Source organism: Oncorhynchus mykiss, chromosome 3, assembly GCF_057628025.1.
Source record: "Oncorhynchus mykiss isolate SJ-2025 chromosome 3, ASM5762802v1, whole genome shotgun sequence".
Classification (NCBI taxonomy): domain Eukaryota; kingdom Metazoa; phylum Chordata; class Actinopteri; order Salmoniformes; family Salmonidae; genus Oncorhynchus; species Oncorhynchus mykiss.
Window position 1 is genome coordinate 97,387,481 of NC_143024.1, and position 15,323 is coordinate 97,402,803.

General features: G+C 43.9%; 1 protein-coding gene across 3 annotated transcripts in view; it reads right to left on the minus strand.

Moving 5' to 3' along the window:
- Positions 1-15,323, minus strand: part of LOC110520668 (hyccin 2) — a 155,084-nt gene that overhangs the window by 114,332 nt on the left and 25,429 nt on the right. For all 3 annotated transcript variants that reach the window (XM_036975376.2, XM_090230510.1, XM_090230509.1), the window contains exon 2: positions 6,175-6,257. The gene's annotated coding sequence lies outside the window, so the exon portion shown is untranslated. The remainder of the gene's footprint in view (positions 1-6,174; positions 6,258-15,323) is intronic.

Here is a 15,323-nt window from a genome sequence, read left to right on the forward strand (position 1 = left end):
CCCTACGGTGACATTACGCAACTCCACCCCCCCCCATTCAGGGCCCTAAGGTGACATTACGTAACTCCCCCCCCATTCAGGGCCCTACGGTGACATTACGTAACTCCCCCCCCATTCAGGGCCCTACGGTGACATTACGTAACTCCCCCCCCCATTCAGGGCCCTAAGGTGACATTACGTAACTCCCCCCCCATTCAGGGCCCTACGGTGACATTACGTAACTCCCGCCCATTCAGGGCCCTACGGTGACATTACGTAACTCCCGCCCATTCAGGGCCCTACGGTGACATTACGTAACTCTGCCCATTCAGGGCCCTACGGTGACATTACGTAACTCTGCCCATTCAGGGCCCTAAGGTGACATTACGTAACTCCCCCCCCATTCAGGGCCCTATGGTGACATTACGTAACTCCCGCCCATTCAGGGCCCTACGGTGACATTACGTAACTCCCGCCCATTCAGGGCCCTACGGTGACATTACGTAACTCTGCCCATTCAGGGCCCTACGGTGACATTACGTAACTCTGCCCAATCAGGGCCCTACGGTGACATTACGCAACTCTGCCCATTCAAGGCTCTACATTAAGTTTAACATTTTAGCAGCACAAAAATACATTTAGGAATACAATGACAAATATGAGGTAATAAGGAATAAGAATTGCCTACAATTACAAAATATACTTAACAAAAATATAAACGCAACATGTAACGTGTTGGTCTCATGAGCTGAAATAAAAGATCCCATAAATGTTCCATACACACAAAAAGCATATTTCTCTCAAATTTTGTGCACAAATGTGTTTTCATCCCTGTTAGTGAGCATTTCTCCTTCGCCAAGATAATCCATCCACCTGACAGATGTGGCATATCAAGAAGCTGATTAAATGGCATGATCATTACACAGGTGCACCTTGTGCTGGTGACAATAAAAGGCCACTAAAATGTGCAGTTCTGTCCACAACACAATGCCATAGATGTTTCAAAATTGAGGGAGTGTGCAATTGGGATGCTGATTGCAGGAATGTCCACGAGAGCTATTGCCAGATAATTTAATGTTAATTAGCATAAGCCACCTCCAATGTCATTTTAGAGAATTTGGCAGTACATCCAACCGACCTCAACTGCAGACCACATGTAACCACGCCATCCCAGGACCTCCACATCTGGTTCATTCACCTGCAGTCTGAGACCAGCCAAACGGAAAGCTGATGAAACTGTGGGTTTGCACAACCCAAGAACTTCTGCAAAAACAGTCTCAGGGAAGCTCATCTGTGTGCTCATCGTCCTCACCAGGGTCTTGACCTGACTGCAGTTCGGCTTCGTAACCGACTTCAGTGGGCAAATGCTCACCTTTGATGGCCACAGGCATGCTGGAGAAGTGTGCTCTTCACGGATTAATCCAGGTTTCAACTGTACTGGGCAGATGGCATCGTGTGGGCGAGTGGTTTGTTGTCAATGTTGTGAACAGAGTGCCGTATGTAGGCAGTGGGGTTATGGTATGGGCAGTCATAAGCTACGGACAACTAACACAACTGCATTTCATCTATGGCAATTTGAATGCACAGAGATACCATAACGAGATCGAGGCCCACCTCACGTTTCAGCATGATAATGCAAGGCCCCATATCCCAAGGATCTGGTCACAATTCCGGAAGCTGAAAATGTCCCAGTTCTTCCATGGCCTGCATACTCAGACACTCAGTCACCCATTGAGCAAGTTTGGGAAGCTCTGGATAGTGAGTTCCAGTTTTCGCCACACAGCCATTGAAGAGTGGGACAACAAATAACAGGCCACAATAAACAGCCTGATCAACTCTATGCGAAGGAGATGTGTCACGAGGCAAAATTGCGGTCACACCAGATTGACTGATTTTCGGATCGCCGCCCCAACCTTAAGGTATCTCTGACCAACGAACGCATATCTGTCTTCCCAGTCATGTGAAATCCATAGATTAGGGCCTAATTCATTTATTTAAATTTACTGATTTCCTTATATGAACTGTAACTCAGTAAAATCATTGAAATTGTTGTATGTTGCATTGAGATATAGCCTATTTTAGTCTTGCGTAGCCTCGAGATCACGATGTCATCACATCTCCATGGAGGTCTGGAGAATGTAGTATTAGTGAAAGCCGCTAGAAGGATCCGCTGGCTTCCAGCAGCTACATTTTTATTGGATGTTACATTTCAAGAACCCTCCCCCACATGCCCGTGGAAGCTTACGTGCTGTTCGTCATGGTTTTCAGACCAGGTAGGACACATATTGCATATAGTTGTTCCATATCCTAGTTTGCAACATTTCATAACATGGAAGAAAAACTGATTTTGGTTGTGTGCTGTATACACAACATCGATTAGATAAAGGCATTAGAAATCCTCTGCTTGAACACTCTCTGCCCAAGCAAGGCATTTGATTGGTGTGACATGTTGCGAGGCTTCACTGATTTATACCTCGGCGTACACGTCACGGACAAACTGAAATGGTCCCCCCACACAGACAGTGTGGTGAAGGCGGCGCAACAGCACCTCTTCAAACATGACAAGACATTTGGCTTGTCATGTAAAACGCTAAACAAACTTTTACAGATGAACAATTGAACGCATCCTGTCGGGCTGTATCAAAGTCTGGTACGGCAACTGCTCCGCCCACAACCGTAAGGCTCTCCAGAGGGTAGTGAGGTCTGCACAACGTATCACCTGGGGCAAACAACCTGCCCTCCAGGACACCTACAGCACCCGATGTCACAGGAAGGCCATAAAGATCATCAAGGATAACAACCACCAGAGCCACTGCCTGTTCACCCCGCTACCATCCAGAAGGAGAGGTCAGTACAGGTGCATCAAAGCTGGGACCGAGAGACTGAAAAACAGCTTCTATCACAGCCATCAGACTGTTAAACAGCCATCACTAACTCAGAGGCATATCTTGCATTACTCATCTCATATGTACAGTGGGGCAAAAAAGTATTTAGTCAGCCACCAATTGTGCAAGTTCTCCACTTAAAAAGATGAGGCCTGTAATTCTCATCATAGGTACACTTCAACTATGACAGACAAAATGAGAAAAAAAACATTGTAGGATTTTTAATTAAATTATTTGCAAATTATGGTGGAAAATACGTATTTGGTCAATAACATTTTATCATCATCTCAATACTTTGTTATATACCCTTTGTTGGCAATGACAGAGGTCAAACGTTTTCTGTAAGTCTTCACAAGGTTTTCACACACTGTTGCTGGTATTTTGGCCCATTCCTCCATGCAGATCTCCTCTAGAGCAGTGATGTTTTGGGGCTGTTGCTGGGCAACACGGACTTTCAACTCCCTCCAAAGATTTTCTATGGGGTTGAGATCTGGAGACTGGCTAGGCCACTCCAGGACCTTGAAATGCTTCTTACGAAGCCACTCCTTCGTTGCCCGGGCAGTGTGTTTGGGATCATTGTCATGCTGAAAGACCCAGCCACGTTTCATCTTCAATGCCCTTGCTGATGGAATGAGGTTTTCACTCAAAATCTCACGATACATGGCCCCATTCATTCTTTCCTTTACACGGATCAGTCGTCCTGGTCCCTTTGCAGAAAAACAGCCCCAAAGAATGATGTTTCCACCCCCATGCTTCACAGTAGGTATGGTGTTCTTTGGATGCAACTCAGCATTCTTTGTCCTCCAAACACGACGAGTTGAGTTTTTACCAAAAAGTTATATTTTGGTTTCATCTGACCATATGACATTCTCCCAATCTTCTTCTGGATCATCCAAATGCTCTCTGGCAAACTTCAGACGGGCCTGGACATGTACTGGCTTAAGCAGGGGGACACGTCTGGCACTGTAGGATGAGTCCCTGGCGGCGTAGTGTGTTACTGATGGTAGGCTTTGTTACTTTGGTCCCAGCTCTCTGCAGGTCATTCACTAGGTCCCCCTGTGTGGTTCTTGGATTTTTGCTCACCGTTCTTGTGATCATTTTGACCCCACGGGGTGAGATCTTGTGTGGAGCCCCAGATCGAGGGAGATTATCAGTGGTCTTGTATGTCTTCCATTTCCTAATAATTGCTCCCACAGTTGATTTCTTCAAACCAAGCTGCTTACCTATTGCAGATTCAGTCTTCCCAGCCTGGTGCAGGTCTACAATTTTGTTTCTGGTGTCCTTTGACAGCTCTTTGGTCTTGGCCATAGTGGAGTTTGGAGTGTGACTGTTTGAGGTTGTGGACAGGTGTCTTTTATACTGATAACAATTTCAAACAGGTGCCATTAATAGAGGTAACGAGTGAAGGACAGAGGAGCCTCTTAAAGATGAAGTTACAGGTCTGTGAAAGCCAGAAATCTTGCTTGTTTGCAGGTGACCAAATACTTATTTTCCACCATAATTTGCAAATAAATTCATTAAAAATCCTACAATGTGATTTTCTGGATTTTTCTTCTTATTTTGTTTGTCATAGTTGAAGTGACCTATGATGAAAATTACAGGCCTCTCATCTTTTTAAGTGGGAGAACTTGCACAATTGGTGGCTGACAATACTTTTTTGCCCCACTGTATATACTGTATTTTAAAACCATCTATTGCATCTTGCCTATGCAGCTCTGTCATTGCTCATCGATATATTTATATATTCTTAATCCATTCCTTTACTTAGATCTGTGTGTATACGGTAGTTGTTGTGGAATTGTTAGATTACTTGTTAGATATTGCTGCACTGTTGGAGCTTGAAGCACAAGCATTTCGCTACACTCACATTAACATCTGCTAACCATGTGTATATGACAAATAAACTTTGGTTTGGTCAGAGAAGCCTAGCCATACCTGAGAAGTAGTTGGTGAACCAGGCGAGGCAGTCATTTGAGAAACCAAGGCTGTTGAGTCTGCCGATAAGAATGTGGTGATTGACAGAGTCGAAAGCCTTTTCCAGGTCGATGGATACAGCTGCACAGTATTGTCTCTTATCGATGGCGGTTATGATATAGTTTAGGACCTTGAGCGTGGCTGAGGTGCACCCATGACCAGCTCGGAAACCAGATTGCATAGCTGAGAAGGTACGGTGGGATTCGAAATGGTCGGTGATCTGTTTGTTAACATGGCTTTCGAAGACCTTGGAAAGGCAGGATAGGATAGATATAGGTCTGTAACAGTTTGGGTCTAGAGTGTCTCCCCCTTTGAAGAGGGGGATGACTGCAGCAGCTTCCAATCTTTGGGGATCTCAGACGATACGAAAGAGCGGTTGAACAAGCTAGTAATTGGGGTTGCAACAATTTCTGCGGATAATTTGATTTGGTTAGAGAAGCCTGGTTCTGAACAAGGCGTATATGAAGCTCTCCCATTTCTCTTCTTTCTGTGCCACCTACCTCTGACCCCATTTACTTGACCGATCAATTGTTTGGTTGACATCTGTCGACCGACAGACTTTTTTAAGTCGAGTGGTTGCACATTTATTACATTCTTTTAATTACATTTGGGGATGTCCAACTGCATTTCTGATTATGTTAATGAGCTGTGGAGCTTCTCGGTCATTTTTTTCTTCACCTCAAACAGCAAGTAAACAAAGTAATTGAGAATGACAACAGTTCCTCAATGTATTTGAAAAATATTTTCAGCTCTGTCCCTTTCGATAACCACAAGCCTCAATATAAAAAGGGAAAAATGTCATCATCTGATCCAGTGTTAACGTCATAAAATACTGGATTACTTCTTATCCCTAGCGCAAATACAAGTATCTGTCCGGAGCTCACTGGAGTTGGAAACGGAGGGCCCAGAATAGTTAATAATAGCAAGCTTCTGGCCAGACCCAGTTGATACAATGTTTCAAGTTCTTTGCAGATGGGATTGATAACAGGTTTAAATTAAATTATAACAACATTTTCGTATATCAAAATAGTAGATTTTATTAAAAAACACATCGGGTGTGTCTGGTCAATTTTTAAACATGTATTTTTCCAATCGATTAATCGAAAGAACAGCCCACTCTAGATTGACAAAGATAAATAAAAAAATTGGGTCGCGGACAGCCCTAGTGCCCCCTACTGAGGCTATGAGACAGTGAAGAAATCAGTACAACACAGGCCCCCAAAATGGACTCTAACAGAGAAAGATCATTGGACAAATGACTGAGAAACTAAGTTTTTTTTTTTACTGAGTGGAGTGATATAAAAATATCAGACTGGCCGTTCACCCCTGACCTTACCTCACTCTTCCAGAGTTCAGATGTCCACCAGGTGAAAAAGCTGGGTGTCCGTGCTGTCACTCATCTGTCGCTCGCTCAGTCACCTAGAAAATGAGAGAACAATCAGTCAGGTTGGTTGGTATTGAGAGGATCTATGGTGTAACTGGATGCCAGTTGGCTTGTTCGGGTCTAGTAAAGCTAGACCAATTTTGTCGACAATTATGACACCTTCTGGATTAGGCCTGGCTACTTTATGGAAGATGGAATTCATCTGGGTGAAAATGGCTCCTGGCTGTTGTCATCAAACATTGGAAAGGTTCTTGGTCAACTAAATTGATGTGAGGAGAATATTATCATTAAATGTAAAGTCACTTTTTACCATCTCCTCTTTAGTCTCTATGAGAGTTGTACATGTTGAATCTGAAGGTGGTGACATAATGGTGCTAACCCGGAGAAACGTCATTGCTATTACTTGGTTTCTTTTCCTAATAGGTATAATCCAATCTTTGAGTTATTGGTTGGAAAAACACATTTAAAAATTGACCAGACACACCCTGTGTGTTTTAATAAACTATCGACTATATTTTGAAATACGAAGATATTATAATTGAAATTAAACTGTTACTCGGTCCTGTCTGCAAAGTACTTGAAACATTGTATCAACTGGGTCTGGTTAAAAACTTCCTATTATTAATCTGGGCCCTCCGTTTCCAACACCAGAGAGCTCCGGACAGACACAGATGTATTTGCGCTAGGGATAATTAGTAAATCAGGTATTTTATGACATTTCCATGACATTTATCCCTTTCACATCATCCAAACTTAAAGAACCCTACGAAATTGACATTGATTGACCTACAAATACTCCAGAGAAATACGCTGGGAGTGCTTTGGATATTAGCGACCACTGTCCCATTGTATGCGTCAGGGATTTACAGATGCCTCTACCCAAAATGTGTTTTTATCAACAAGCTATTTTAAACATTAAAGTGAACATGCCTTTTGTGACTGATTGTATTGCATCTATATACCTGACCCAGAGCTGGCTCTGAACCACTTCTCTAACGTATTGTAGATAAACATTTTTTTTTAAAGAGAGAAATCGGTCTTTACCTTGGTTCAGTCCAGAGCTATCTGAAGTCATACACAACAGAGATGCTGCCTGGGCCAAAGCTAGATTCAACCTCGGGGCACAGACTGGCAGTCTTTCAGATGATTTGAGAAATCTGTGTAAAACTAGTTAAAAAAAGCTAATTCAGATGATTATGTTAATACACTCTCTGAATGTACAGGGAACCCAGCTAAATGTTGGAAAGCTGTTAAATCCCGGAAGGGTTGTGTCTCTTCTTCTCTCCCAAGAAATGTACTTCGATTCTGGCCCTATTACTGACAAAATGGATATCATTAATGCATTTCAATCACCATTTGATCTCTGCAGGCTTTATATGTGAATGTATTTCAAAGCCAGCTCTTGAAAAGAGTAGTTTTGATGTAGATGGTGAAAATCTATTGAATGAAACTGAAAATGCTGGTCAGAAGTTCTCTATTTAGAAATTCACTGAAAGAAGTCCTGGATTCTTTGCTAACAGACAAAGAAAAACATCCCCAGGGGCTGATCATTTGGAGCCTGGTCTGCTGAAGTGTGCAGAACCCCTTATTACTGGCTCAGTAGCCCACATTTGAATTTAACATAGTTATCAGGAAGTATTCCAAAAGCATGGACATCTGCATATGAGCTGTCACTCCATTAGGGTGGGGATACAAATGATGTAGACATCTATCACTCCATTGGGGTGGGGATACAAATGATGTAGACATCTATCACTCCATTAGGGTGGGGATACAAATGATCTAGACATCTATCACTCCATTAGGGTGGGGATACAAATGATCTGGACATCTCACTCCATTAGGGTGGGGATACAAATGATCTAGACATCTATCACTCCATTAGGGTGGGGATACAAATTATCTAGACATCTGTCACTCCATAAGGGTGGGGATACAAATGATCTGGACATCTATCACACCATTAGGGTGGGGATACAAATGATCTGGACATCTGTCACTCCATTAGGGTGGGGATACAAATGATCTGGACATCTATCACCCCATTTCAAGACTACCTTGTTTACTGAAGAAATTATCAAGAGTAGGCCTGGAATATACAGCCTGTTCATGGTTTCAGAATTATCTCAGCGACTGAACTCAGGCCATCTTGATAGATGGGGTTGAATCAGAATTATCTCAGCGACTGAACTCAGGCCTTCTTGATAGATTGTGGACTTCAGGAAACAGCAGAGGGAACACCCCCCTATCCACATCGATGGAACAGTAGTGGAGAGGGTAGTAAGTTTTAAGTTCCTCGGCTTACACATCACAGACAAACTGAATTGGTCCACCCACACAGACAGCATTGTGAAGAAGGCGCAGCAACGCCTCTTCAACCTCAGGAGGCTGAAGAAATTCGGCTCGTCACCAAAAGCACACAAACTTCTACAGATGCACAATCGAGAGCATCCTGTCGGGCTGTATCACCGCCTGGTATGGCAACTGCTCCGCCCACAACCATAAGGCTCTCCAGAGGGTAGTGAGGTCTGCACAACGCATCACCGGGGGAAAACTACCTGCCCTCCAGGACACCTACACCACCCGATGTCACAGGAAAGCCATAAAGATCATCAAGGACAACAACCACCAGAGCCACTGCCTGTTCACCCCTCTATCATCCAGAAGGCGAGGTCAGTACAGGTTCATCAAAGCAGGGACCGAGAGACTGAAAAACAGCTTCTATCTCAAGGCCATCAGACTGTTAAACAGTTAAACAATTGGGCGTGCAAAATTATTCAGCCCCCTTAAGTTAATACTTTGTAGCGCCACCTTTTGCTGCGATTACAGCTGTAAGTCGCTTGGGGTGTCTCTATCAGTTTTGCACATCGAGAGACTGAAATTTTTTCCCATTCCTCCTTGCAAAACAGCTCGAGCTCAGTGAGGTTGGATGGAGAGCATTTGTGAACAGCAGTTTTCAGTTCTTTCCACAGATTCTCGATTGGGATTCAGGTCTGGACTTTGACTTGGCCATTCTAACACCTGGATATGTTTATTTTTGAACCATTCCATTGTAGATTTTGCTTTATGGTTTTGGATCATTGTCTTGTTGGAAGACAAATCTCCATCCCAGTCTCAGGTCTTTTGCAGGCTCCATCAGGTTTTCTTCCAGAATGGTCCTGTATTTGGCTCCATCCATCTTCCCATCAATTTTAACCATCTTCCCTGTCCCTGCTGAAGAAAAGCAGGCCCAACCATGATGCTGCCACCACAATGCTTGACAGTGGGGATGGTGTGTTCAGCTGTGTTGCTTTTACGCCAAACATAACATTTTCCATTGTTGCCAGAAAGTTCAATTTGGGTTTAATCTGACCAGAGCACCTTCTTCCACATGTTTGGTGTGTCTCCCAGGTGACTTGTGGCAAACTTGAAACACCACTTTTTATGGATATCTTTAAGAAATGGCTTTCTTCTTGCCACTCTTCCATAAAGGCCAGATTTGTGCAATATACGACTGATTGTTGTCCTATGGACAGAGTCTCCCACCTCAGCAGTAGATCTCTGCAGTTCATCCAGAGTGATCATGGGCCTCTTGGCTGCATCTCTGATCTCCTTCTTGTATGAGCTGAAAGTTTAGAGGGACGGCCAGGTCTTGGTAGATTTGCAGTGGTCTGATACTCCTTCCATTTCAATATTATCGCTTGCACAGTGCTCGTGATGTTTAAAGCTTGGGAAATCTTTTTGTATCCAAATCCGGCTTTAAACTTCTTCACAACAGTATCTCGGACCTGCCTGGTGTGTTCCTTGTTCTTCATGATGCTCTCTGCGCTTTTAACGGACCTCTGAGACTATCACAGTGCAGGTGCATTTATACGGAGACTTGATTACACACAGGTGGATTGTATTTATCATCATTAGTCATTTAGGTCAACATTGGATCATTCAGAGATCCTCACTGAACTTCTGGAGAGAGTTTGCTGCACTGAAAGTAAAGGGGCTGAATCATTTTGCACGCCCAATTTTTCAGTTTTTGATTTGTTAAAAAAAGTTTGAAATATCCAATAAATGTCGTTCCACTTCATGATTGTGTGCCACTTGTTGATTCTTCACAAAAAAATACAGTTTTATATCTTTATGTTTGAAGCCTGAAATGTGGCAAAAGGTCGCAAAGTTCAAGGGGGCCGAATACTTTCGCAAGGCACTGTATGTTGTTTTAATATTCTGTTTTTATTGTAATGGTGTACAGGGCTCTCTTGTAAGAGATTATTAACCTCAATATGACTCCTTGTTTAAATAAACGGTTAAATAAGAAAATACCCACACCCCCTTTGCTGCTATAACAGCCTCCACTCTTCTGGGAAGGCTTTCCACTAAATGTAGGAACATTGCTGCTATAACAGCCTCCACTCTTCTGGGAAGGCTTTCCACTAGATGTTGGAACATTGCTGCAGGGACTTGCTTCCATTCAACCACAAGAGCATTAGTGAGGTCGGGCACTGATGTTGGGTGATTAGGCCGGGCTCGCAGTCAGCGTTCCAATTCATCCCAAAGGTGTTTGATGGGGTTGAGGCCAGGGCTCTGTGCAGGCCAGTCAAGTTCTTCCTCACAGACCTCAACAAGCCATTTCTGTATGAACCTCGCTTCGTGAAAGGGGGAATTGTCATGCTGAAACAGGAAAGAGCCTTCCCCAAATTGCTTTGGCAGCAGCTAAATGGGGATCCATAATAAATACAAACTGTTGCAACATAGTTGGAAGCACAGAATCGTCTAGAATGTCATTGTATGCTGTAGCATTAAGATGCCCCTTCACTGGAACTAAGAGGCCTAGCCATTAACCATGAAAAACATCCCCAGACCATTATTCCTCCTCCGCCAAACTTTACAGTTGGCAGTACGCATTCGGGCAGGTAACGTTATCCTGGCATCCACTGAACCCAGATTATTCCTTCGGACTGCCAGATGGTGAAGCTTGATTCATCACTCCAGATAACATGTTTCCACTGCTCCAGAGTCCAATGTCAGCAAGCTTTACACCACTCCAGCTGACGCTTGGGATTGTGATCCCTCCTTCAGTCACAACAGACCAGACCCAGCCCCCCTCCTTCAGTCACAACAGACCAGACCCAGCCCCCCTCCTTCAGTCACAACAGACCAGACCCAGCCCCCCTCTTTCAGTCACAACAGACCAGCCCCCGCCCCCCTCCTTCAGTCACAACAGACCAGCCCCCGCCCCCTCCTTCAGTCACAACAGACCAGCCCGAGCCCCCTCCTTCAGTCACAACAGACCAGCCCGAGCCCCCTCCTTCAGTCACAACAGACCAGCCCGAGCCCCCTCCTTCAGTCACAACAGACCAGCCCGAGCCCCCTCCTTCAGTCACAACAGACCAGCCCGAGCCCCCTCCTTCAGTCACAACAGACCAGCCCCCCTCCCCCAGTCACAACAGACCAGCCCCCCTCCCCCAGTCACAACAGACCAGCCCCCCTCCCCCAGTCACAACAGACCAGCCCCCCTCCCCCAGTCACAACAGACCAGCCCCCCTCCCCCAGTCACAACAGACCAGCCCCCCTCCCCCAGTCACAACAGACCAGCCCCCCTCCCCCAGTCACAACAGACCAGCCCCCCTCCCCCAGTCACAACAGACCAGCCCCCCTCCCCCAGTCACAACAGACCAGCCCCCCTCCCCCAGTCACAACAGACCAGCCCCCCTCCCCCAGTCACAACAGACCAGTACAATTGAAAATATAGGCTATATTTCTTGCTGGCCTGATATATTGTTTGCTGCAGAGCATAGACTCCTTCACATAAACTAAATGACAGTCAGTGGCAAACAGATCCAGTCAGCCTTGAGCAGCATGTGGACAGACTAGTCTTTTCCTATTCTACTAGACAGAGAACATGCTAAATCAAATGCAAATTGTATTTGTCACATGCGCCGAATATAACAGGTGTAGACTTTACTAAGAAATGTTAAATTAAAGAGCCCTTTCCCAACAACGCTGAGTTAAAAAGTAAGAAAAATTTGCTTAAAATTAAAAAATAAAAAGTAAACACAAATTAACAATAACGAGGCTATATACAAGCGTAACGGTACTGAGTGAATGTGCAGGGGTATAAGGTAGTTGAGGTAATATGTACATGTATGTAGGGCTGTGAAGGTAATTGAATAACAGTGTAACTGACGGTTATGGATAAAGACTGCCAAGAAAATAACCATCAAAACCGTTTCAATAGGACTTTTTTATTTAATAACTTGATTTCCATGTAGATCAACATGATCTAATAGTGGGAGTGTTTACTAATGGTTATAAGCAGTTGTTATGCTAACTTAGTCTAACATCTCCTTCCAACTGTCGTTTGACGCTCGAGAAGCTAATTCGCTAGATGTGCAGGGGTGTAGAAGCGCTAGCCTATAGGGCAGCGATTATTAAACATTTATCGTTAAATAAATGTTGTGTTTCCTGGGACCTAAGCTTATGAAAGCATGCAATAGTTTATCCCCATCAATCTACATCCCTGTCCAGCTGTCTATCCATCCATCCATCCAGATTACACATAGTATATTTTAATTCAATCCATTTTAGAATAAGGCTGTAACGTAACACAATGTGGAACAAATCACGGGGTCTGAATACTTTCCGAATGCACTTTAGATACACTAATACTCACAGTGGTGTAAAGTACTTAAGTACAAATACTTTAAAGTACTAAAGTAGTTTTTGGGATCTGTTTTGTGTATGAGAACTTTTCAACTTGCGTACCTGGTTAAATAAAAAGGTCAAAAAAATATTTAAAAATAAAACAAAGTGCAAGGTCGAGACAATACATCACGCAGCCACTACTGTCATAAAGAGTGGCCATGATTGAATGTGACGCTTGCATTTCGTTAACCCGACTGGGAGACCAAGGTAGGAAAACCAACCATCAGGAGTGACTAAAGCAGACAACTATTTGGTGCTGAGTGAGAGGGACCTGCCAATATCCCTTCAGTAGACTTAACTTGCTAACATACTTAGCAGCGCCAATGCGGTCCACACAATGGATAGGATACAAGCCCGACTTCGTAACAGTATTGAGTTTCCAAAAATGTTAACAAAACCGCATAGACCCATCTGCCTTAGGTACTAATATACAGGGAGAACTCCAGGGACTGTTGCCATGTTGTGCAATGCTGTGCTCAAGCATTAACTCCACCTCACTGCGGAGCTTCACGCTAGTTGTTTCAGGATTCACTCGATAGACATGTTTAATTGGGGCAGAGTCCCCAAATCAATATCCTGCTCTAGTACATTTGTCTGAGTTGGCACATCTATGAATAAACCCTGATATTATTTCACTGCTTTTTAGAATGAATTCCTCCAGAGAAACAAGTGTTCCAAAGAAAACAAGGCTTTCTAAAGATCTAAGTTATTCCCAGGGTACGGCACAGGGTATATTGGGCTCCTCGTGCTCAACGGCATCAGCAGTGGCTACAGGCAGAACATCACTACCGGTTTCCACTGACTGCCCGATCGTAGTGGGTGAAATAAAGTTTCAACATGTTGACATTATCGCTCTGGTGTGGAAATGTAATACAGATGACCAATTCATTTCACTACAGCGTAAGGGCTTGCAACAGTGACCCCAGAACGGGCAACAAACTTGGACTTGGTCACCCACACCGAAAGTACGGTTTCGGGGCTTTCAATCACACCAAACTTTCATTTCCGTTTGCGCCTTCTCCAGATTCTCACTGGCAAAATCAAAGGTGCGGTAGAATCTGTATCAAAAAGCCTTATCATACCACAAGAGATTTGTTTTTAAGGTGTCGTCCTGCAACAACCTCTCTCTCAGCAAAGCGCAAAGGACTTCTGACATGTCCAAACAAGCTCATTTGGACTAACAGAGACTCCTGAACAACCTACCGTGCTGCAAAAGGCACAAGATGGACTGGAATGAACGGGTCTTTCTCAATCAGTTTCTCTTCACCATCATGTGTGCTGCCATTCAATTCCCTGAAGACATTCCACTGAGGAAAATAACATCTCCCAGCATTGTTAAGGCCCTGGTGAAATTATTTTCAACATTTAGGCTTCCACAGGTAATGCAAACAGACCAAGGTTTGAATTTCAACAGTTGGGCGTAACCCATTGCCCCTCCACCAAAACAGACATTGAAGTCTGTTGAGAGCATGCTGCTTTGTTTACCACTCTTGGCTTTGGGCCAGAACCCTGCTGAAATGTTAATCAAAAGCAGAAATAGGCTACAAAAGGTGTAACCGGTACATCTTGAATAGTAAAAAGATGGGAGAGGGAAACATCTTTACTCCGTTCTTCAATCAGCTGCTTTCAAGGCATCAGTGTCAACTGTAGAGACGCTCACACTTGCTTACATTTTATGTTTTCAAAGGAGAGATCAACACAGGAGGTTCACCCATAAGCGTCTCAGACAGATCGACGATGGTGGGATTGCTGACATCCTCAACACGAGACTTGCTCCCGGCGACTTAGACATAGCACATGTAAACGGAACACGCTGGGAACACTCCAGGGTACATTAATGATAACCCATCAGGTTCCTTTATTCTGGGTTCCTTACAAAAACAACATGATTTGGCACAACCTTCCCTCCAACCAAATAATTTCCCAAAATGAATGAGACCCCTTCACCAGTTGGCCAGGCATCAGTCCAACGACGACAGAACCAGAAATAAGAGGCAAAACCCCCTGCAAAATTAAGGGCTGCCCCAGTGTCTCGCAGTATCTTCACCGGCTGCTTAATTAACAGCATCGCCACTCTGCAGAGACACTAACCCGTCTAAAACAAAGGGTTCATACTAGGGGTCACTGGCGTGGGAATCTGAGTGCCCAGAATATTTTATAGAATGTTGCTAGTGTGCTCAAACCAGCTTCAGTCTGAACCCAAGTTAATGGTTGATACAACGTTTCGAGTTCGTTGCAAACAGGCCATGTGTAGCCAATGTGATTAATAGGATTTTTTCCTGATTTTTTTTTTTTTTTAATATAACTTTTTTTTTTAAATCAGGATATTTTCTATCTGCAGGCTGCAATGTTTTTACTTGTTGGCTATGGAAATAGAAGTTACTTTCTAGGTTTGAATCATTTAGATTTACCAAATGATAATG